The 24,083-nt window shown below is 42.7% G+C and overlaps 1 protein-coding gene across 3 annotated transcripts in view; it reads left to right on the plus strand.

Moving 5' to 3' along the window:
• Pxb (putative Hedgehog signaling attenuator pxb) overlaps window positions 1–24,083 on the plus strand; it is a 442,218-nt gene that overhangs the window by 164,782 nt on the left and 253,353 nt on the right. The window contains exon 1 of one of the 3 annotated variants that reach the window (XM_077419089.1): window positions 11,872–13,053. The exons of the other annotated variants lie outside the window; for them this stretch is intronic. The gene's annotated coding sequence lies outside the window, so the exon portion shown is untranslated. Of the gene's footprint in view, window positions 1–11,871; window positions 13,054–24,083 lie in introns of those variants that run through there. 3 annotated transcript variants of the gene reach the window in all.

Raw genomic sequence — 24,083 nt, forward strand, 5'->3', positions numbered from 1 at the left:
AATTTTAAACTGAAGAACTGAAGCCTCGCGTAAGTATAGAAAACGTTAGAACTTAAACATTGACTTTTGCATGTTAAAATTTGGATGTCTATTTTCCTTTTTGTTCGCAATCGCTGTTGGAAATTTCACAAAAGCGCCTTTTCACGGATTTATCATTATTTTATCGATTGACTTCACTGATGACTGAAGTAAATCGGAGTTATTACTTTGTGACTGTTATTAGAGGATCTTCATGCGACGAGACATCTTCCGCGTCGAAGTTGTCTCCTGCGGTGGGATTCTACTGAAGGATCTCGCCCGCAACTTACTAATTGAAAGCTCTTGGTAGAGACAGCGACAGATAGAAAGAAAGAGAGAGAGAGAGAGAGAGAGGGGGGGGGAGAGAGATGCTCTCCAGGCCAGTAATTGTCTTCCAGGTGGCAAAGAAAGCCTTCCTTCTCTCAACTCCTCTCGATTCGCCTTTTTTCGATTCTCCTTTTTTCCGGTTCTTTGCCAGCAAAGAGATCTCTCGTCGCAGAGCGGAGGACAAGTGTAAACTCTTCTTCTCCTGAATCTTTTCACGGATTCTTTGACCGAATTGTCTTGATTTGCGCGCGCGAAACAATCGACTGGCACCGGTAAAACTACCGCGTTTACACGATAGTAGAATCGTAGCGGATTCTGGGACGATGGTGGATTCAAAGAGCCGAATGGCCGCGTCTCTGCGAACGTAATTTCGTGATTATTTTGCCGAGAAGCTAACAAATACGGGATTGAGAAAGAAGGAATTCTTTTTAGTTTTCAATCGGAAGCTTTTCTTCTTATTGCGGTATCCCGATTTCTTCCAGAATTTTTTAAAGACTCGTAGAGAATCGTGTTTTTATATTTAGAGAGATTCTCTATATAGAATCGATCTTAATATCTCTAACAATAAGAGTTGTAATTTAGAGACATGTATAGGATATCACCAAAATTAATTAAATCCAATTGTTTGTCGATGCAATTGATCTGTTTGAAATTCCGAACCTCCGATGTTTTTTAGTCTCGACTTCGCGACCGTGGCGGAAGATTGAAAAGGCAAGAAGCGGAAGAAGAAGCAGAAGAAGTCATCACTCGCAGAGCCGCGCGATCTATCTTGAAGGGAATCCAGCCGACTTTTCATTGATCCTTTGACGCCGACATGGTGGGGTGCGAGTTTACTTCTCGCATGGGTGACGTTACTTGAAAAATCCACCGCGAAACTTTTTCTCCCTCAAGGAAGGGGAGCAGGAGGAAGACGTACTTAAAGTGCCGTTAGGTGCCGTGAAAACGGCGCCGAAGTGAGCTTCCGTAAAATCCTCGGTGAAAGGGAGGGCCCGCGTGCATACTCGTGTGTTCGTTCGATCGTGAATATAAAAGTAGCATTGTAACGCCGTTGAACTGTAAAAACTGAGTGGAATATAATTTAAACAATTTTTGCACTCTCCATGCACTCATCTCCCAGTATTAGATCTATCGTTTCCTTATCGTTGACTTTGAATTTCGGTTCTTAATTAAACAGAGAACTTAGTTGATTTATGACGACAAGTTACTTTCACAAACTTCCGTGCGGAACGATATGATAACGATAACCGGCGAAATTCAGTAAACGTCGAATGTCGAGAAATATATAATCCAGTTGTTTTGACATATTTTCTCGCTTCTCCGTTTTCACGCGGCACGAGAAGCTAACTTTAATTTCAAATTCTGGTAGTAAAGTAGTCTTTACCTCCAAATAGTTAAAAGGCAAAGTTTTTATTTTCGGAGTAGTCGGAACTGCTAAAATGATCTTCAGTTTAAAATGAATCGAGGAGGTAACAGGGGCAACGCTTTTAGTGCAACGATCTATTATTATTTATTGCGTGCTAAACTCCGAGATGCAAACTTTGAAATTTTCGAGGTATTGCAAACGTAAACGTATTCGAAAGGAGATTCGCCACCGAGGTGACCGTTTGCGGGTTTAGAGCGCATTATCGGGTTAGCAGGGGATGGAGAGGGGCAGATTTATATGTCTGTCTATAAGTACACCCGACTGCGTACTCGGATGCAAACTATTTCGCGGCGACATGTCCAGCACCTCCTCTTTCGCGTTGATGAACGTGCGAGAACGTGCGCGCGCTGCTACAAACTATTACGAGATGGCGAGCAAATCCTCGTGGAAACTAGCGAGCGGAAATGGGGCTGCGGAGGTGGGTTAATACGGTTCTTTAAATGAAAACATCTCGTTCCTCTCGGTGCGCTCCTGCATACTCCTGCGAATAGGATTTCTAGAGATTGGCGCGTAAAAAAGAAGGTATTTCGGTTATCACACGGGATTGGAATCCTTTTAGATCCTCCAGTACAAGGAAGAGACACATTACCGCTAGATATATCGATGGATTTTAAAGGCTCTATGTGATTTAATTTTGTTCTTTGTATATCGGCCGATTGTGCGGTATAAATCTCGGTGATTTTGTATCTCAAAAGGTTTAATTATCTGTAATTAACTAATACTCAAACAATCAATTTTTTTACGGCGAATGACATATCTCGACCGCATTGTTAATCAACGCTAGACTGATATTTTGCGCACATAGCGGAACTTAGCAGATAAAAAAAAACGGTCTATTCAGACTCATGTGTGTGAGTTGTCCTAGATTTTAAATCTATAATGTAGAATCTATTGAGAGAGACGTAGGAAGTGCAAAGGTGGAAGAACGACGGCAAACTTAGCTTAAAAACTTGGCGGAAAGTAAGGACGGAGATGGAGGAAAGCGGAAACGGAGATGGAGTCCAATGACAAAAGTGCAGTCATCGTTCCCAAAGAATACAAGTCGTCCTGCTCGCTTTAGGAACTCGCCCGATCTTCCTACGCTTGTCTTGTAATTTCGCGAGAATAATACTCTCGAGAAAATAGTAGACACGAGAAAGTTGGCGAAAATCGTGCCGCTCGAAAGAGCCGATATCATAAAATGGTCCAGAAAGAACGGAAGAAGACGCAATTTGCAAGATCAATATGAAGTAACGCTTCTAAAGAGGTGAGTCAAACTTTAAGTACAGCTATAAGCGTATCCAAGTCCTTTATTATTCGGATATTCTCCATTATTCCGCTTAAAATCCTTCGAAACTGATCGAATGCAGCATTTCGTGTAACATATTGTACAAAACTTATGTCTGTAAGGAAATAAGATTTACATTTCCGACTTTCTACAGCAAGTTTCATTAAATTTTAATATAAATTCGGTAATAACAAATTTTCAAGATAGATTAAAAATATTGGAGGAATAATTTTACATAATATATGATTTTTAAAAAATGAAGAAGGAAACCCTTTTATATTCGTAAATGCATTATACTTTTTTATCTCGCTAATTCTTCGGATCAGCTTCGATTTTGATGAAATTGTCGATGACGAAGAGGAATTTCAAGAAAGGTTCCTCGGAAAGTATGAGGATCTTCGCTTTATGTTCGGCGGAGAAAATCCCCGGAAAATTCCAGAGAACGGGTTGAAAGACGCTCGCAAATGTTGTGCTCTTTTGTGCGTTCTAACGACGAGCCGCGTATAGGCATTCTCGCCTAATTGATTCCGTTTATCGGGCCGTCATCGTGGCGAATGAATTCTTCGAGAGGAAATTCCACGGGAGCGTCGAATCTCAAGGCGTCGCGTCTTGCCATACCGAAGCCATCGATCGCACATTTGATAAGAAAGTTTCGACGGGATTAAAGTCCGCTTAACCGGCACAGTGAAATTTCGTTAAACTGGCGAAGCGCGAGCTTTGCAAACTAGATTCCGGGACTGATAAAAAAGTCTGATTTACCTGTCGAGTAAAGTCGCTAGCTCGTTCGACGAGAGTCAGGCGTGAAACAGAATTTTTTCCATTGAGACAGTCAACTTTTATCAGTCAACAAGATGACAATTTCATTGACAGATTTTCATAAAGTTGACGACATAATAAAATTGCGTTTCTTAATCTGTTCATGTCTACATTCTATTGTTAGCTATTATTTTTTCAGAAAATTTCATCATGATCTTTTTTTATTACTTGACAGATTTTACTCTCGCGTGAACAATGACGTGTCAATCTCATAGTGACATGATTTACGGTAATACGAATAATGATGCCTATTTCATGAATTTTTCTTGCAGCACACTATCCTTTTTGCTATGTAAGTAGATTTATTGATATGGAATGAAACTTGACGTAATATTTTCCGATATTTCTTTACATCGAAAAGCTTTTTCTAGTTTGAAAGAAAGTTCGGTATTAGAGATTGTAAGTCACCATCGCAAACTAAACATCAGTTGTGTGTTAACGCTAAGCTAAATACAATCTGCAATTTGATTTGACGAACACTAAAATATATACATAGAGAGAGTGAGAGAGAAGGGGGTGGGGGAGCGTGCAGAATTCAACCTAATTTTCCTCGTCTCCGCCGATCTTGTTCGATGCGGTTAAACCGGAAGCTCTTAATTAACGCCCCTTTCACGTGGCATTAAGCGCGTCTTTCGCTTTGAGAACGTCACACAGCAGCGTCGATTCGATACTTTAAGTCTGCCAGGCAGGGAGCGCGATGTTCCACGCTCAAAGAGTGCGCCGTACTGATAAGGTGATGCAGAGCCAATCTCTTTCGCATGAAATGACGGCGTCGATTGCTACAGCGCGATACGCCAGCAGCCCCCGCCTAATTAGAGTTTCGTTCGCTCGCGAAACGTATCGGCCTTCCTCTAATTAGAAAGGTTGCGTATACGACCCACCCCGTCGCCTTCAGCCTTGTTGTTGATCTCACCCTCGAATGCGGGCACGATTACGTCACGGAATAGCGAAACCGGCGAAATGCTCGTGATAAGACAGCGATTCAGTGGATTAAAAGGGACATTAGTGGATTATTAACTGCTCCCTGTGTGATCTTTGTTGAAGGAAACGAAGATATTCATTTGCGGCAAAATACATTGCTTGGCAATAAAGATTCTAGTTCCATTGTACGTATTCGGAAGACTTGAAACCTAAAATTGATAAAATTAATAATATAACTTGAAATTTATTATAGTGAAGAAAGAAAATACGGTAAAACACACAAATGTAACAAAATAAATCATAATTCTTATTTTTTATGTAATTTTTATACAATATTTATAACAGATACACGCAAGAATTACAAGAATGAATATGTATGTATGGTTTATATCGATTTTACATGCCAGCTCTACACGGGAAAATACAAATTTGAAGAACAAACAATAGAACCGAACGTTTCAATTTTTACAGAATTCTGATTCGAGTCTTTTTGGAGAAGCAAGTAAATTACTGAATTACACGAGTGGCGTATATGAGTATTTCGGTTCTATGTAATGTAGTGAATGTTCAGTAATGCACCCATTAATTGGGTTACCTTTGGAAGGCTAGGTCACAGTCGCTAGGTTCGCGTACATGGAATGTGAACACTTCTGGTTTAACAGCGGCGTATCCGCATTATCGGCCCATCTAGGGCGAAAATCGAATTCGTGTTCGTATTAGCTGGCCGAAGGCTGCAATATGAGGAGAACATCGATCGCCGATTTGCGTTCTAATAATACCGTCAACCGCCTTATGCAAGCTCCATAAAATTTTTTTCAAGTTTTATGTGTATATTTCGATGTATAGTCACTTAGATCTTAAACGCACTTTGAAAATCAAAACACTGCATTCAGCATGGAAACTTGTTATTTTTTAACTTTAGAGATATTATATTGAGATCATTGAGATTATTATGTATATATAAACTACAAATAATATTTCAGTAATAATAGTTCGTCACTGCATCGTTCATTGACCGGTCCGGTAGCAAAGATTAAAAGGTCTGCAATTTAACCGCGAGGAGATGCTAAAAGTTCCCGGTTAAATAGACTCGGTTTACCGTGTCTATTTGCCTTAAGCAATCGCGGATGAATATTTAAACGTGAGGCCTCGTGATTTCTAATATGAATCTTTACCTTTTTCACGTACACGATTTCTTGCGACCGTTATCTCGGCCCTGGTGTATCCCGAACTTTCCGTCTCTCTCTTTTTCTCTTTCTTTCTCTCCCTCTCTCTCTCTCTCTCTCTCTTTTCTCCGCGCCGCGCGTCACGAGATCAAATATTAAAATCTCGGCGGTAAGAAGCATCCCGGTTTTATAGCCGCGAAGGGTTGCAGCGTCCGCTCGCGTTGCAACATTCATGAAGGAGAATACCTCTCAAAAAGTCAACGACGTCGATCCCCGCGCTCGTTCCGTTCTCGCCGCAATGCGCCCACTTTTTACATATAATTTTTATTACTCCTACTATACATCTTATGAGCGAGATAAATGCGCGTAAAACGGTTATCTTTGATAATTTTATACTGTACAAGCTAGCACTGCATTTTCGTTCCAGATAGCTTTCTTCTGGATAGATGCTTTTGTAAATAAAATAAAAGATATTAGATATATGTGTGTGTGTGTGCGGAGAGCGGCGCATAAGTGTAAAAGTATTTCTCATATCTTTTGCGATACCCTGCACGAGCAAATTTTATCGTAATTACCTTTGTACTCAAGTTTACATATCGAAATCTTTTCCGCGGCGGGTATCGGAAAGGTATTCTAGATTTCCTCGTCGCTGACAGAAACGGAAGAAGCTACGATCTGACTTGAATTTTCGTCGAGCCTTTTGCATCGTTATAGCCTGCACATTGCCTTATATTTACGGTGCCACGCTCAGACGGCGAGAACGTAGAAACAGAAGAGAAGCGAACACGAGAGGGCAGAAGGCGGTTTAGTAGACAGGCAGACATAATCCCCTGTCACGCTGCAGATAATCTCGTTCGTTTCCTCCTACCCTTTCCATTTCTTCGACTCCCTTCTTCGTTTGCTGGCGTGCGCCGCGTGTGTGCTGTGCTGTCCTTCACAAAGGTATGCAACGTATGCACGCACGCGTGCGTGAGACGTGTATACGTGAGTGATGCATATTCATAAGATTTTTAAGCGATACGATATAAGGGCGACTTGGACGGTGTACTCGCAATGTATGACTCCGGTAGAAATAAGTGCTACCATATAATTTTCTCGTTCCGCAGAATAATTGGCCGCGGTTTTAAGTAAAATCATTATGCAAAAATCAAAGGCTAGGTAGCTGATTATATTATATTTTAACATAATTAGATATATAGAAGAACTTGTAATGCTAAGGAGAACGGAACTATTCTAAATGCTTTAAAGCAATGAGTCGATATAAGCAATTACAATTACGATGAGAAATGGTTATAAAAACGTACGAAAATTTCAAGTGTTAGTACGACACTTGAGCATGATGACGGATATCTGTGTAAGTAGCGCATGAATGATACAAACATATCATATACGGTGTACAATAGATATGAAATTAAAATTAAGAAAAAGAAGTGGCATCAGAGCAAGAGTCGCGTATGAGCTCTCATGCGCGACGACGTTTGAAAGTCGTTCCGTTTCTAAATAGGTCTTTGAGATGTGACACGAAGCACCCGCCACGTGTCATTCATGACTCCCACACGAGCACTTATCATAATAATACGCCGAGTTGCGTAGTTCACCATGTCGAGATATTATAATAACTGACGTTCAAGAGCATGCCGCGCATTATGCGGCAATAAATCTTTTCGCCTCTCCTTTCGCACGTGGCGTCGTGGCGTCAACAGCGACTTCATTTCTTTTTCTCTCTCTCTCTCTCCTCTCTTTGTTTTCTCCCTCTCGTAGTTCTTCCTTTTCTGACTGGTTGATTTATCAATTACCACGGGAAGTAGATAATCAAAGAGAATTTACATTTCTTTGATCTAATTTTAAATTGAATTTATAAAGAATGATTTCAAAGCAATTAATATAAATTAATCTCATTTCAATGGCAATAATTTTAACTGTACGCTGTAATTATATATATATATTTAAATTATTGTCACTCTGTCCTTTTTTTTTATTCTTTATTTTCCCGTCCGTGGTTTGCGTTGCTGATATTAAATATCAGTATGGGTAATTCTAGGAAACATTTTATTTAAAAATCAAGTCTTTTCTTAGGGGAAAAACCCTTTTATCTATAATTACAAAACTGTTTCTGACAGTTTAATTTATATTTGTCGAAGACGAAACAACTTGAAAAAAAAAAAAAATAATGATAACTAAAGAAAGATTTAATGTGAAAAATAAGATAGATAATATTTATAAAACGCTATTAGAGTTTTCGCTAAATTTAATGAAATTCAACTGATATAACATTGCCGAAGCAAAATGTTCGGAGAGTTTTGAAAGGAATGCAATCTTGCCTCTCGATACACGTTTTTCGCGCTCGGGGTACTAAAGCTAAAATCACCTCGTTCGCGATACCGCGTACGCGCAACACCGCGCACCGCATGCACGCGCGTAGCTAATGAATCATCTGTTCCCGCGTATGAAAAGTCCATTTTACGTTAATTTCTTTAATATTCCATTAAACCTGTTAACTTTGTCGGCGCAAAGGAGTGGGGCTATACGAGCGGCGAGTTTTTAACGGGCTTCGTTGCCTCCCCCGGGAATAATAGCGCGTCCACACGCGCGCGTAGGTATTTTTCTACCACGCTCGCCGTCGCTCATATTGCGAAACGATATTACCCGCTTTATAACGTATAAATGTACTCGATACGCGCGGTCGGAAAACCCCCGATCGATGCAGCGACTGCCTCATGGAAAACGTACTTTCTCGTGCTGCAAACTCACAAAACGCACACGAAAGAGAGAAGGAGAGTTCGCTCGACGACTCGCGCGAATTCAAGAATCGCGCAATAAATTGCAACTATGCGGAAAAGAGAGCCACTCGCCTAAGTAATTACGTGTACGCAAATTAGGCAAAATCCTGAGACGTACAATACGATACTGCACTCGGATTTCTTGCGTCGCTTCTACGCTTTAAGTTCTCGAAAAGCCATGTCATTAACTACATACTTACATCTGTTATCGCAATCACGCTAATCACTCATCGATATACTTCTTTCGATAAATGAGGTTGTATATATCCGACCTTTCAAACAAATTTTGATTTTCTGCCATCGTCGTTGTAATTGATTGTAGGCCGATAATGTCGAATTACTTCGAAATGGGACGTTAATATCAGATCAAGTTTCTACCTGCGGCAGGTACACGGCTTTAAAGATTCTCCAAAAGGTTCGCTGTGACCGGGATTAGCTGTATGAACTACGCTGAAAGCCGGAAGGCATGCGATCGTAAAGCCGATAGTCGGCGGCTTAACGAGCCCGTTAAAGCAATCGCGGTGAGTCGCGTGTCCGAAGTGACGAGGGACATCCGCGCGCGTAGATCGCAAAGAGAAACAGAGAAAGAAGGGGAGAGAGGGAGAAAGAAGGAAAATGCATTTATTTACTGTAGGATCTGGTAATCTCCTAACAGCACATAACAAAAAGGCAAACAGTTTAGACATTAATCTACACTACAAAAAACAAATATAACGAATAAGCAACGAATTATACTCACCCCGCGGTTGGACACGAAATATGGCGTCGATACCCGTCATTCATAATTTCATATTTTTAATTACGCGGGGATCTTTTCTACAGATTTCTAGGATAATATTTTTGGCATTTACATTTAATTCCCAGTCATATAGGTACAAAGCGCAATATTAATCTCCTAGCCGGGAAATTTTCCAAACCAGATAAGACACTTGGCTTGTCGGTCGGCACGCGTTGATCACACGTGACGCCGCGGCAGCCGAGAGGATGAGAGTCGCGGACTCTCGCCGCCTCGTTAACGTCTTTCAGTGCACTTGTAAAACGAGGCGAGACGTGTCGTCCGGCTCGCGAGACCGCGTTAACGCGGCCGGACAAGGATATTCGCTCGAGCTCCCGCGGAACGTTGGCGTATACTCTCGGACGTGCGACATCCAGCTGGACGAGGCATTAGCGCTCTCGTGGCCGGCTACGTCCGCGGAATGCGAGAGTGCACTCTCGTCCCTGACCGCAGGGTGCTAGCCAGCGGTGCAATTATACGGCGTGCTGTAGGGCCACTTCTTTCGTCCACGTACATCTCTTAACCGATCTGAAATAGATCTTTCTTAACGGAAGTATCAGGTGTAAACAATTTCCGAGTAAGCGACTGAAAACGTCGATATTGGTAAATGAAACTTCGAAGATGCGAAGATTATAAAGTGTACAACTTTAATATATTTTTTTTTATTAATTTCGATTAATGTAACTCGAGAATTAAATTATCGTCTAAATTAATTCTCGATAAAGTGAAAAATGAGAATTTTTAACTCTCGGTTAATATATTTATTTTTGAAGGATTCTCAGACTGAGCATTTGTTTGCGAGGAGTCACCAAAACGCCTCGATATTTTAGCGATATAGATGTCCCGCGAGATTTTCGTTTTCCCATGAAAAATTGCGTTTTACTTGAGGTTTTTGGAAGGAGAAATGTGGCCTATAAGGGGTCGAGCTCGCGGAGTCGTTTCAATTCCCCGAAAGATGGAAGAGCAAGGCAAGATTCCATCGGGAGAGTCGGCGCGTATACCCTCTCTCTCTCTCTCTCTCTCTCTCTCTCTCTCCTGCCTACCAATCTCTCTATTTCCCATTCTTTTCCGGGATTCGGGTTCGGGGAGGAGGACTCGTGTTCACCAGCGTCGAAGCGAAACTGGAAACCGACTCGATATCTCCGGCGACACGGCGGAATTCGCGGAAGGGCGGAGGAACGCAATTCCCTTAGGAATCCGTCGTGCGTATATACGTTTTCACGGGAGCGGCGGAAATATTGCGCGGCAACAAATAAGAATATGTATCGCGTCTTTGGCGAGGAGTGCCTACCCCTCGGGTGTACGCGCGCGCGCGACATTTTCCTCTCCGTTCTCAAGCGCGGAGACAACGAGCGGAATGGATCGCGAAAATTCGGGAATTCGAGCTCGTCCCGGGCAAAGCCCCTTCGCGCAAGGGTCCGTCGATTTTTCTTCGCACGACTCGCGATTCAGTGGATTCGAAGGGTGAGTTACTTCGTAACGTTCTAAATGTTCTTCGCATATATTATCTTTGTATTGGTTAAATAATTTTTACTTTCTCTGTTTTTGACTTGCGAAATTATTATTAGCCATTCTCGTCAAGCGAGCTTAGTATCCTTATTAATTTAGAGATACCATATGTATGTATTACACATGTAAGGAACTTTCTAGCTCTTCCTCGTGTCTTTTCCACGAGATAAGCATGTTACACAATTGTGCTACTCCACACCTTTTCAAATCTTATTAGAAATCTTCGGATTGAAAAGGAATTATCTATTTTTTTAGATAAGTGAAGTGCTGCATATTTTGTAGTCCGATTGCGGGTACGGTTACGCTTAAAAAGACAACTGGATACGAGAGCAGCTTTCTTTCTTTTCAATCCGATAATTTCTAATAAGATTCGGAAAGGTGTGGAGTAGCATAATTGTGCAACACGCTTATCTCGTGGAAAAGACATGAGAGAGGAAGAGATAGAAAGTTTCTCACGTGTAATATAGACACATATATGTGTGTCTCTAAATTAATAAGAATACTAAGCTCTTGACGAGAACGGCTAATAATAATTTCGCAAGTAAACATTAAATTATTTAAATAATACGGAGATAAAATATGCGAAGAACATTTAGAACGTTACAAAATAACTCAAGCTAAATTCTGCGTTTTCTCAGTTTTAGAATCTAAAACCTAGAAAACGCAGATTATATTTTTAAGTAGCTTGAGTTATTTCGTAACGTTCTAAATTTTATAGCGGCGACGAGTCGATCGGCGCGGCGACCGTTTTTTGCGCGGTGAACATAGCGCTGTTTCGTAAACATGGTCCCGGGTGGGGGGGGGGAGGAGGAGGTAACTGCGCGGCGACCGGCGAGGCTCGGAGCTCGGAGCAGGCAGCACTGCAGCAGGCTCGTGCAGATGCGGGCAGGTACGCCGCGGCGCGGGGAGCGGGAGCTGCGCGCTCGTCTCAGTCGTCTCACGGTATTCTCGCGCCGTCGCGGCGGCGGACGCCGAGCGTGATTGTTACGATTCAAGATTAACGTCTGTTCGACTGACCGATTCCCGCATTGTCATACGAATGTTCCGAGGCGACGGTTTTCGCCGAGATAGGTATCTCGCGGGATAGAAACGGCAGCGACAAGCGTCATGGAAATAACGAATCGTCGTCTCGCCATATTTACGGTCGGTTATTCGACGATTGTATTCAGGTAGGTCGGGTACGTTCTGGCGTCGCGTTCTCAATTCGAACGATCCACGTAACGGGAAAGGCCCCGATGTGTCGCGTATTTGTGAATAATACACATTCGCGAGAGAGATTCGAGACGTATTACGCGTTCGATATCAATTGTAAGTAAATTCGGGCCGTCTCGTCGCTCGTCGCGTCTCGATAGTCGCCATTAAATTCAATTTCACTAACGGCGTCGGTATGAAGTTAGCGACGGATCTTTCTCGGTTCTCGGCCCTCGGTCGTTAACGCAACATGGCTGGCAGGGAACGGATCGCCTCCGCGCGTCAAACGGCGTCGCAACCCGATATTCGTTTGATATTCGTCAGTCGCTTGGTACAAAAGCTTGTGGTATGTTACGTGGATAATTTCACGAAGTGCGTATCTCGCGTGATTTATTCCGTCGTAACGCATCGGCGCGAGCGGGTAGCGAACGTCGCTCGAGACATTCCACGGTACTTGTCTTTCGCGCATGCACTCACTCCCTCATAAGGCATACGTAACAAAGAAAGGGAGCGAATATTGTTTGCCGTTTAAAGCGCGATGAGTGCGCGGGAATGCGGTTAGAAGCGACAAGTGCGGTAGCATAACCGCCCAAAGTTGACCCCCGATCGTAGGCCCGTTTATTCTCCCGTCCGTCCGCCGCAGTATCAATTTCGTCGGGAGTGCCGTGGCCGTGGCCGTGGCCAAGTGTCGCGCGATCGTCTTCCGGTAATTACCGCGCGCCTAATCGCGTTCGCGAGTGACTCGAGTGAGTGTTGTGCGAGGACATTCAACGGGATCTGTGAGGAGGAGGAGCGGAGGAGGTCCGGGGAGGCATGAGGCATTGGGCGCGGCGGAGGTGAGGCAACTGCAGGGCTGCAGGGTGAGTGAATAATTGCATATTTTTAGCAGTTTTCGAAACGACGAGCGAAGGTGACTCGCCAGAAATATCCAAGAATGTTCGACGTTGTCGAACTACGGTCCGCCGTGTCAGTTTACGTAATACTAATTACTTACGGGAAAGCGTTAATGCGCGACCCGTGTTTCTTTCGGAAATTCTTCGGCTAACGAAGCTTAATTAGTCGGATCATTAGCCGCGGCGCGTTTCGGGTAGATAGATTCTCCGATACGCCCTTCTCTAAATTTACTTCGCGGAGCCGAGTTCTTTTTGCGCCCTTCTCTCTTTTAATTGCCCACCCTCGCGCAACGCGAACCTGCGCCAGCGAGCAATTAATGGCACGAATATACTTAGAATCGCCTATCGCGATCATCGTTAATATTTATATCGGTTTCAGCGTTGCGCGCGATATATATGAAATATTTATCGGTACTCGGCTCTACGATCGCGCGACTCATTGATAAATCTCGCTTAGCGGCAGACTTTAGTCCACTCGTAGTGTTTATTAATCCGCTCGCCATTATATTATGGGCGCGTCCTCTCTCGTGCAGCGCGCCCACTGCGCCCATATAGTGGTTATTACTATCCTATCGACCCTCATTCGAGCTAATGGCCCGCGCTGTAAATTACACGGGCCGGCACTTAGGTTATCGCCGATAAAAGTACATTATTCTTTACGTTAACCTTAATCGAGCATCCCCTGCGATTTATTAGATCGTAACTGCCATTTCCGGAGATGTTCGCGTAAACCACGTTTGTTGCTTATCCCGCGGCGAGCGTTACATTGTAGTTATTAGCACGACCGCCTCCTTTTTGTGCCGTGCTGATTATATTGATCTGGATTGCAAAGAACTGACAAATTTGTGAATGGGAAAGAGAGTTTTGCGCGAGCCAGTTATTCGCGAGAAATATCGATTTGTACGAGAGAAGAATTTTCTCTCGCCGCAATTTAACAAATCGCTGTATTTCTGCGTATTACTATTGAAAAATACACTCGTCACCGTTGAATTTTTTTCTATATACCGAACACAAATGTTAGTTTTCCATCTTGCGATTCGAGCTAATCCTCGATATCTGGCAAATGCACGATATTAGTGTTTAATTGTGTCATACACGAGCTGCTTATGACTATAGTGCTATTTTCCTTAGATTTACACGATTATTATATATCCATAGTGAATCGGCAGTGGATATCTACACCGCTGTAATATAAAAAATATTTTTATTTTATATGGCAATAGTAGTTTGCTTAGCAATTCTTTAACTTGTAGCTATCGCATCCGTTAAGTACTTCATCGCGTTCGTCGCCAATTTAAAAAAAGCACATAGAGATTATATGCTTGTTTAATGTATACGTGCATCCTCTTTTTTCTTATTTGACTTTTATTTTTCGTGCCGTTCTGATGATTGCTGATTATCTTTGTAACTTAATTAACTTCTGTTTTTTTATATTGTTCGGCGTTGTGCGAAAGATAAATCGAATTATCTTTCGGGAAATTTTGCATGCCTTGATAAATTTTATTGCAATTTTTTTTCGCAAAAAGATTCGTTTGCAAAGATATGACGTATCAATGCACACGTTTGTTGCTTCGGTACGCATGCTTGAATCAAAATTTTCGAAAAGTTTATCCATTTTTCGATATGCAGCAATCGTTTTTATAAAACCTGGTGGAGAGGTCTCGTAGAAGGGCGATATGGAACCGTGGCGTAAAACGCGGGGAAAAACGATCGTTTCGTGCACACGCGTGCGAGCACGTGCAATCACCGACCGCGGAAACCGCGCTGTTTTTCCAATTCCGAGTTTGACTCGCGCATTAATTCGCCCTCCGTACACAATTCTTTTACCGCCACGCGGCCTCGTCGCCGATTCTGAGTGCAAAACCCGCGCGAATCGAAGCAATCAACGGGTGGCGATGTTTGCACAGTTAGGTTCGACAACAATCCTCGCGCGTTGTTTTGGCTTGTTCTTCTTGCCGTATATGCCTCTCTCTTTCACTCTTATACATATGCGCAAGCGTATAGAGCGTATCAAAAGTTGTACAATTCAATTTCAGATTTCTTTGCGAGTTTGTAGTCAATTTATCTCTGTATTTCTTGCTGACTTTCCTTTTTTCTTCGCTCCCTGTGATTTTTATTTCACGTTTTCTCTTAAATCGTACGTTCTGACGATGAATCTTTTTTCTCTCTCCCGTCCCATGTTTATATAAAAAGTAAACAAATGATATTTTCTTCTACTGTCATCCGTGATCATCGATATCCATAGCCAGCTTTTGACACATCCTGTACGTGAGCTTATGTATTTTTTGTCGTCTCCTCGTACAGCCGCGGTAGAATCCGTTGTTGCGAACTGTTTAGCCGAATCAATCTCCCGCCCGCACGCGAGCTCTCGTTCGCTCGCTTTGTGTACGTGGGAGGAAATAATTAAAAGTTAGGTGTTTGCTAAACGAAAGCAATCGGTTGCCCATCGGCGGCAACAAGCGAATTCAATTATAAACCCCCGACGACTAGCCTCGCGGGGCCACAGTATTTTTTCTCTCTTTCCCAGCTTAACTCGTCCAAACAGTGACGTGTACGTCAATCGACGTCTAAAGACGAAGAACTATCGAGAGGATTTGCGCGCGCGCAAAGGATTGCCCTGACCTATCGCCGTGCCGCGCCTGTCCGTCTGACTTTAATTGGAAGTCCACGTGACAATGGCTACCCTTTTCTGCCGCCTTATCCACGTCTCTCGATTTTCCCGATCTCATCTCGAAGGAGACGAGACTCCAAATTCTAGACCGTTCGTGCGATATTCGGCGATCATTTAGGTCGATCCGAACTGATCTCTATCCGGTGAAAGATTATCGGAAAATTTTTCCCAGCACCCCTTTACTTTTTTCGCGAGAATCGAGACCGGAGGAGTTAATCTCTGCCTGGATCGAGTAGATCTTTAATCTCCACTGGGTGAAAAAAGAAACGCGAACTCCCGTTGTCGTAGAACTCCCTCGTTTTTTTCCTCTCATTTTTTTTTCACATTTGCATCAAACTTCAGAAATATCTTTGTGCAAATTCGGTGAATTATTCAACGCAATCTTTATTAAAAGCGTTATTTAAAATATAAGCTCGATCTAATCTAAAATTTTTTAATATTCAACATTCGTGTTGAAAGGCTCATTAATTACGCCGCGGTTAATTTCTCGCAGAGATAATGCCAATAAAGAATTACGCGAGAATAATTATGGTATACGTTAATACGTATATATATTAATATAATTTTTACAAAGAATCCCACGCGATAAATCGATGCGGATTCAACTAGCGGTAATAATAGCGCTCGTTATTCCATTGCTTGATGAAACTACGCACATTCTCGCGAAGCCTTTCCGAGTGGTACCTATATTGGAAGGACAGCCGTCTCTACGACACCAGCCATTCTCTCTCCGCGCGTCGTCGAAAGAGTCTATAATTCTGCGGCGTTTTGACGGAATCCCCGAAAGAAAGCGCGACGGAGAACTTGAGCCTGATCTACGATTCTCGTTACTTCGCCCGCTTCGTGGCCTGCCTCCAACCCCGAGTAGAAACCATCTCTTACTTATCTACCTACCCACCTACGCGCCCCGGAGTCAGTTGCATAACGATAGGATCTCGCGCACGTTGCACACGTGCCAAGGAAAGCCTTTGTTCCATCTCCATCTCGCGTCAGGTAAACCCCTTTGACGCCGTCACGTGCCAGCGTTTAAATCTCGCACCGACTCTCGTCTGGCATAAAGCTCCTTTACGAGGGAGGGAAGAAATCGCGCTTATTTCGATCTCGTTAATAATCCTCGCAAAATTCTCAGAGTCTCCAGTTCAACGAAGATCCGTTAAAATCGCAGCAATTAGAGGCGTTCGTTAATTCACTTCCGGTTTTGAACTTTGAAAAGGATAATTTTTTTTATTACATATAAACAAATTTTTATATCGTTCTATGTACCGGAGAAAATAATCGCTTCAATTGTTCGGGCATGCGTAATTTAGTTAGTATAAATCCGATAATTTCACTGTTCGTAAATGTTCGATACAATTCACCGCTTCGTGAACGGTTCATTTTATCAGCGTATAAAACCTGCTATTCGTTTACGACGCCATAAAAAATCGACATCTATCTAAAATCGTGATTTTATAATATTTTTTCGGTCATCAATAATGGAGCAATTCGTCGAGCGTTTAGTCATCGTGCTGCTCATCATCGTTCCTATTGACCAAAAGTGCACGCATGCATCGTCGATGCGTGCGGGTCGCGCGTGTGAGGCACGTTTTCTGGATGCCCATTCAGCAAATTTTGTAAGCAATAAATGGAACATATTTGGTATTTACGGGTCGTTCATGGGCCACAGGCAAATGTAAATGGGTTTAAACTGCAATCGGCGATTCATTCGCCGGTCCCTCAGCGACTCGGCGAAAAAGTGCTCGGCGAAAATTGAATAATCGAGTCACTCGTCAACGAACGCGGTTGTGTCAATGAATTTTGCATGCGGCCCTTTTGAAAGTATAATGTTATTGTGCGATCCAATATTGTGGTAGACGTTTTTATGAGTACGCACAACTTCGCTAACAAGCAACAATTACATTCGAACAGTTCTCGTACGGAAAAAAGTATGCATACACACACATATGCATATAAGTGCACATTTCAAATTTCAAATATTGTTAACCGCCCAAAATGTATTTTAACAAATTAATATTATTAACCAATGAATGATAAAATCGCAGACTCGATGGTTAGTTAATTCATAAAGTAAATAAAAATTTGCCTTAATAATCTATCTTAAATAAAACCAGATTTTACCCCTTTTTACACCAAGATCATTAAGTCGATCTAATTGGAGAAAAAGTGTAGAAACTACATTACCAATAATATAAAACTTTAGTCATACTAAATCACAATGTTACACGGAGCTAAATTAGATCAGTATTAACGCGACAAACTTCCTATTTTTTAGCGATCTTGATCGTGGCTTTTAGCTCGCTGTCGTTCGTCACTGTCGGGCAACGAGAAAGGACGAAAATCCTGGTGATCCAGGTCGAAGTTAAGTGCGATGGAGGCAAGGAGAGAGCTCGCTTGCACTCGCACCATTACTCTCGAGTACTTTGTGACAGCCGATAATTGGACGTGTCCTTTGATCCCCCCGGTGCTACCCTCATCCGGCAGGATTTCCAGATTTTGCGACGAATCGGTGATAGATTGGTGGCACGCGCCATGTTTTGTCCAATGTGTATTTTTTGTTTTTCCCCGCTTTTGCGTTCCTCCGAGTTTTCTTTCCGGCGGAGAAGTGATTTTTTATCGCGACGGGACGAATCTTCATTTTTCACGTCGCTCACGTGGAAAATTCGCGCGATTTGATTTCCACCTGCGGTTGGACGGAAATTGTATAAGTCACAAATTAAACGATGTAATTTTTAAATTTAACTCGTTCAGACTCGTTAATATATATCTTCAATGCTAAATAATTCACAAGTAAATTATACCATTGAAATTTTCGTTCGGTAAAACTGATTCCGAGCTCGTCACAATCTCTTTTTTTCGTGTAGGCCGGGTTCCGCATTTTCAGCCGACGTTACACTTCAACTTCTTAGCTGCCTCCAACTCCACGATTTCACGAAGTTGATAATTCTAGGTTAATGAGATTTTTATGACCCCGTCAGATATCGCGCGGCAATCAATAAAACACTATTTAACGACGAGGTTTTTATGACGCAATCGTTTTGCATGGATTAAAAAGTTAATTCTCGTTCTAATTGGAAATATGATCGCGACGGGATGTAAAAGAGGGAGTCGTTACCGCCGCGATAACGAAGTGATCCGCGGAATATTGATCCGTATACCTGTAAGAAAACGGAGACCAATCCCGTCGCTGTGGCTTTTAAGCTATCGGCGATTCGTCGATATAGAGAACAGACGCTCTTTACGAGTATGACTCGTCGTTGATCGTCACTGTTTCATTAACGGTCGAACAGAAACTGTGCTATTTTACCTTTTTTTTATTCCGATCCGCTCTCGCGACACTCCCAACAGCTACCGTAATGTCGTTTTCCAATCTCGGTCTTCAAAGAGTTCGATAAACTCCAGTTATTTTCCCCTGCCTCAATCGCGTGGCGTTCGAGAGCACTCTCTTCTTCCCCTTGCCGGCAACTCCGTTTACTCCCTCGAAATCATCGGACACCGATTCTTTCCTGATTGTTTATCGAAGGTGAATGCCGCACAGTAAAGGAACTATACTATTTCCGCGTCGTGATAATTCTTTCTTACTGTTTGGTATACGTATTCGTTAAATTGTATCCTGCTTCTTACTTTGCCGTAATTCTATCAAGTGAACGTATCTCGCTGTTTTAAGACAGCGCTGAGAAAAATTCAATTTTATCTTTATAATACGTTAACAATTTTTTATAAATAGAATTAACGGCTGCTCTTCTATATAACCTATCTTATTCTCGAAGGGAGCTCCTCCTTTTTGCAAATTCGACGCGTTCTTCTGTTTTAACGTATCGGGGACCGTTGGGAAATGCCGCTTAATTTTAGCGCCGGTCGCGACGGGAACGACGAATGTGTGTGTGTGTGTGGTGGCCTGTGATCTCGACGGGACATATATTTTCGAGTCGACGGGACGCGTCGACTGCGCGGCAGCGAGCCACGACGCCACGCGTCCACGCTGGAATCACTCGGCACGTCGTTGGGATGCCATCGAGACGCACAAATTCGCCCTCCACCGCGCCGCTGCTACCCCCCTGATCCCTTAACGAGCCGCGTAGAACGCGCCCCACGTATAGCTTATTCGAATAATTACTGAACATATTTAAAAATTTTTTAACTCATTAAAATTTTAATTGTTTTTCAGTTTTGAAGTTCGAGCGCGTTTAAAATAAATCTTACAGAAATTACATTTGCTTTGTTCCAATTATTTAATTTAAATGTCTGATTTTTTTGTTTAAGTCTTTGAAAAAGGGATATATTCGCACAAGAAGCGTTTATGAACGAGTAATCGGAAAACACCGAGTAGACCGGGCTTCAGGCAAATTGTTTGAAACCAATTGAGGTCAAAGTCCTACCCCTATTATATCTCAGCTTCTCTGCTCTTTTCCTTCCCGTTTCCGTCTAGGGTCTAATGAAAGTAACTGAAATATTGCCACCGAACGTCTTACTTTGGATCTCATTTTCTTAAGGAAATGCCGGCTGTCCTAATTCTCTTTGAGAAATTAGTCACGACGTCCGTAATTACTAAGAGAGGTTTTATTCGGGTTATTCCGCCATCTCTGTTAGTTTACGCGATCGTATTACTCATGTATATTCAGGTGTCAAAAAAACAATGGTGTGCGCTTTTTTGATTTTTCGCTGGTGAAGTCACCAATGTTCATATTTGTATCCCGTTAAAATATTAATTTCTTTGTATATTTATAGATACATTTTTTAATTCTTATCGTAATTGACGAAATTTTTTCCTCTACAATAAAATGTTATTGTAAAATAATTCTTGATATATATCGTACACGAGATAATTTATTTTATCCGGCGACTTTTTCGGGGAGAGTGTATACGGCGGTTCTTAGTGCCTGTCCGAGGCTTCTGGGAAAATGGCCGTTCCGACGGATTGCTAATCTAATCGAATGTTTGTCGCAAGAATTACATATGGTTTAGAACGTGTCGGACGATCATTCATCAACGAATCACACGTATGTCACAAATATTTAATTCATTAAAGTGATTACTTTAACTTTCGCCACCTCCCCCTGACCGACTGACGTCCTGCGATCTTCCTGCAACTCTTTTGTTGTCGTCGAACTCGCTTTTTCTGCTGCGGCTGGGCGATAAATCGACACGAAATTTCCGACGCGCGGTGCAATTATCGGCAGCGGTCGCGTGTGTCCACTCAAACTGTGTGTCGGCCCCCTTGGTTCATTACTTTCGAATGGGCCGTCGGTATACGCGGGACCCCTCGGGCCCCGCTTCGCAATGTATTGCCGACGACGGACAGACGGTCGACGGTGTGGTCTATAATTCAATCTTGTCAAATCCATTAACAGGAGCGGTCGGCTCTCATCGGTGCGAGGCAGACTCGGTCTGACTCACAGGGACACACATTCGACTCTCATAAACTGCGAACACGACACATTATATACAGAATGACCATCCCGTGTGTTTCAAAGTCCGTTTCAGTTCGTATATTCTTCCACCAAGTGGAGTTTTTAGGGAAAAAACACGAAACTATCGGTTTTCTTCACAATCGTTTAAATTTTGGAATTTTAACATTTAATTTTGTTAAAATGCAGTTCACTCGCAATTAACGAAGAATAATCTGTCTTTAAATTTCGTCGCAGTATATACTTCCCCAAGCTTTACATTCTCGCTGGTGAACGACAAAGTTGCACTCTTTTTGGCGCGGTCATATTCGTTAAATGAGAGAGCGGAAAAAAGAGTGACACTGCACTGGAGTGAATCTTTCGTCTGTTTGCGCACTCTTGTCGTTTTACCCTCGTGAACGGCAGCTGAAGAAACACTCCGTGATCCTTTTAATTACAGTCGCAAATGGAGTTGTACCACTGCCTAACGAAATTCTTTTTTTCTTACCAAGCTATAATAATTCTTATGACGTATATCTTCAACATACAGTCTCACGAACGCTTCGCGAAACACTATTCGCTTTATTTCTCTGCTCTTTATGGTTTTCTATCAGGAACCGGACGAAAACATCAGTTTGGTTTCGGTTTCGGTTTATTTAAGGTTTCAATTTCGGTTTTCTAGCTATGGTTTTCTAGTTAAAGTTTTCTGACTTCAGCCTTAATATTTAGAGAACTCGGTTTTGATATAGTCTCAATGAAACGCTTTCCATTTTATGAATTTCTAATGATTATCGATTTAATTGAGAATTAAATCGAGAGATATAATGTAATAGATTCTATTAATATGAAATAAAATTATATTTATTATGAAAATTTAACCGTCATGAAATTATATCGCTTGTTCTGAAAGCGGCATTGCATCTCTGAAATAAATGTCCGGCAGTATTCGAGCATCTCGCGTCCCGGTTGCGGGACTCGGTGCATGAATTTAATTATAGGCAACGATCTCCGCGTTACCTTTTCTATGAGCTCGCTCGTTATTAATCTCGCGATACGAGCAAGAGCGGCACCGAATTTATTAATCGCAACGAGAGGAGGCGTCCTTATAAGCGTCGACGTTGTTGGTTAGCGCGCGAAACGCGGTCGAACGATAAATTAGATTTACGAGCGTTCGCTCGCTCGCTCGCGTTCCGAAATTATTATCCGCACCGCGATCCCAACCGCTAGATAAAAACGCGAACGCTAATTATTTCGGGCTACGTCCTACATCGTGTTCTCCATTTTTGTTCGTCGCTCGTGACTTATTGACGGCGATGTGAAGCCGGATCCAAACCAAGCAAACTAGTTACACTGCTTGCACGCGCTCATTGAAGCAAATTGATCACTCGTGTTCGTTCGCGTTCGTTTGTTGCGTTGTTCGCGCACAATTTCGTTCATTTCACAGTTCGAACGCGAGGTGTACCGCCGCGTCGCCGCTGCGTTGTTATACATGTATTTTTTTTTTCATTTCTGCAACGAATTCGCAGAATTAACTTTGCTCGGCGAATATTTCACGGCGACGACAAGCGCGATCAGCAGTTGGCGCACGTACTTTCTGACGTTTGAATAGCGAATGGGGATCCCTTTTTACGGTCGACTTTGTCGTTTTAGCGAATTTGTTATGACGGATGGAGACGAGAGAGTTTGGATTTCCTCGGGTTTAAATTGAGGAAAAGAATAGAAAACAAAGACCGGAGGGACCTGGACTGGGCGAAATTATCGGTTCGGTTCTGGTTTTGGTTCATTAAAATACTTAATAAAGGTTTCGGTTTCGATTTCGATTTTCTAGCTAACAAAAGTACCGATATTACGCAAATTAGTTTACCGGTTCTGGTTCATTAACATTTCCTTGAAATTTTTATTAAATTAAATTGTTTACATATGCATACTGCGTGTGTGGATATGTAAGAAAAACGTTCATGCGCGCTCAACACCACCATGTACGTGCCTCTTCTTTGTGTGCGTATCCCGGTATCCCCTCCACCTATCTTTCGGGGAAGCCGCGTGTAAAGAAACCGAAAAGAAACCGTGGACCGAAAATAATTTAATTTTTTTTTTTAAAGCCGAAGAAGGGATATCGCCGAAGAGGAGGCGGGTTAGAACAAAGCCTGTGCAGGCTTTTTAGACGACAGTCACGAAGACGAAAAAGAAAAGATAAGGGAGACAGGGACGAGAGGGAGGGACGCGTCGTTCTGACGGACTTATTAGGTCGATGCAATTTTCGCGAGGATCCATTAAGGCGCTGGGCGCAATTAGTGGGTGTCTTAACAAGGCCATTGTCGCGCCTGGCGTTTCGTCCTGCCGTCCTATCTCTTGCTCACCTCCTAAGCCGTCCTTCTCGTCTCGCGATTTTACTTGCGAATTTAATTTGCCTTTTTCCTAGCCCGTCTCTGAAACGGCCGTCAAAGGGGTGGCGGCTTCCGGACCGCGCCTAGAGGGTTATCGGTTATCGGCCCCGGGCCGCATCGGGTTTCATTAAGAGCATTGAGTGTAAGGGGTGGGAGAGGGTGATGTGCTCGTCACGCGGCAGGGCAGGTCCACGAGGGGATGAGGGAAAGTTGTCTCGTCGGTCCAAACAACCTCCGTCAGGCGGAGGCGCAGGCTGAATTCGATACTCTACCGTTGGCAAGCGGTAATTTTCTTTGTTTACCCCATTGTTAACGTGTGCGTGCAGAACACAATGTTGTATTAAGCCTTGCTCTATTTGTGCATCCAGCTACTTGCGCTCGATAACAATCGCGATATGCTGAGCAAATAGATAGCTCTAGTTGCGAGAATGTGTTAATAATTGAGTTTTACAAAAACACCAACATAGCGTTTTTCTAAAAAATCTTTTTACTTTATGATGCGAGTTATTTTGAGACAGTCGAACTTCTTTCGCTTAATTTTTGTGAAACCAATTC

The sequence above is a fragment of the Temnothorax americanus genome, unplaced genomic scaffold (genome assembly GCF_048541705.1).
Source record: "Temnothorax americanus isolate GAGA-0224 unplaced genomic scaffold, ASM4854170v1 Scaffold51, whole genome shotgun sequence".
NCBI classification, from domain to species: domain Eukaryota; kingdom Metazoa; phylum Arthropoda; class Insecta; order Hymenoptera; family Formicidae; genus Temnothorax; species Temnothorax americanus.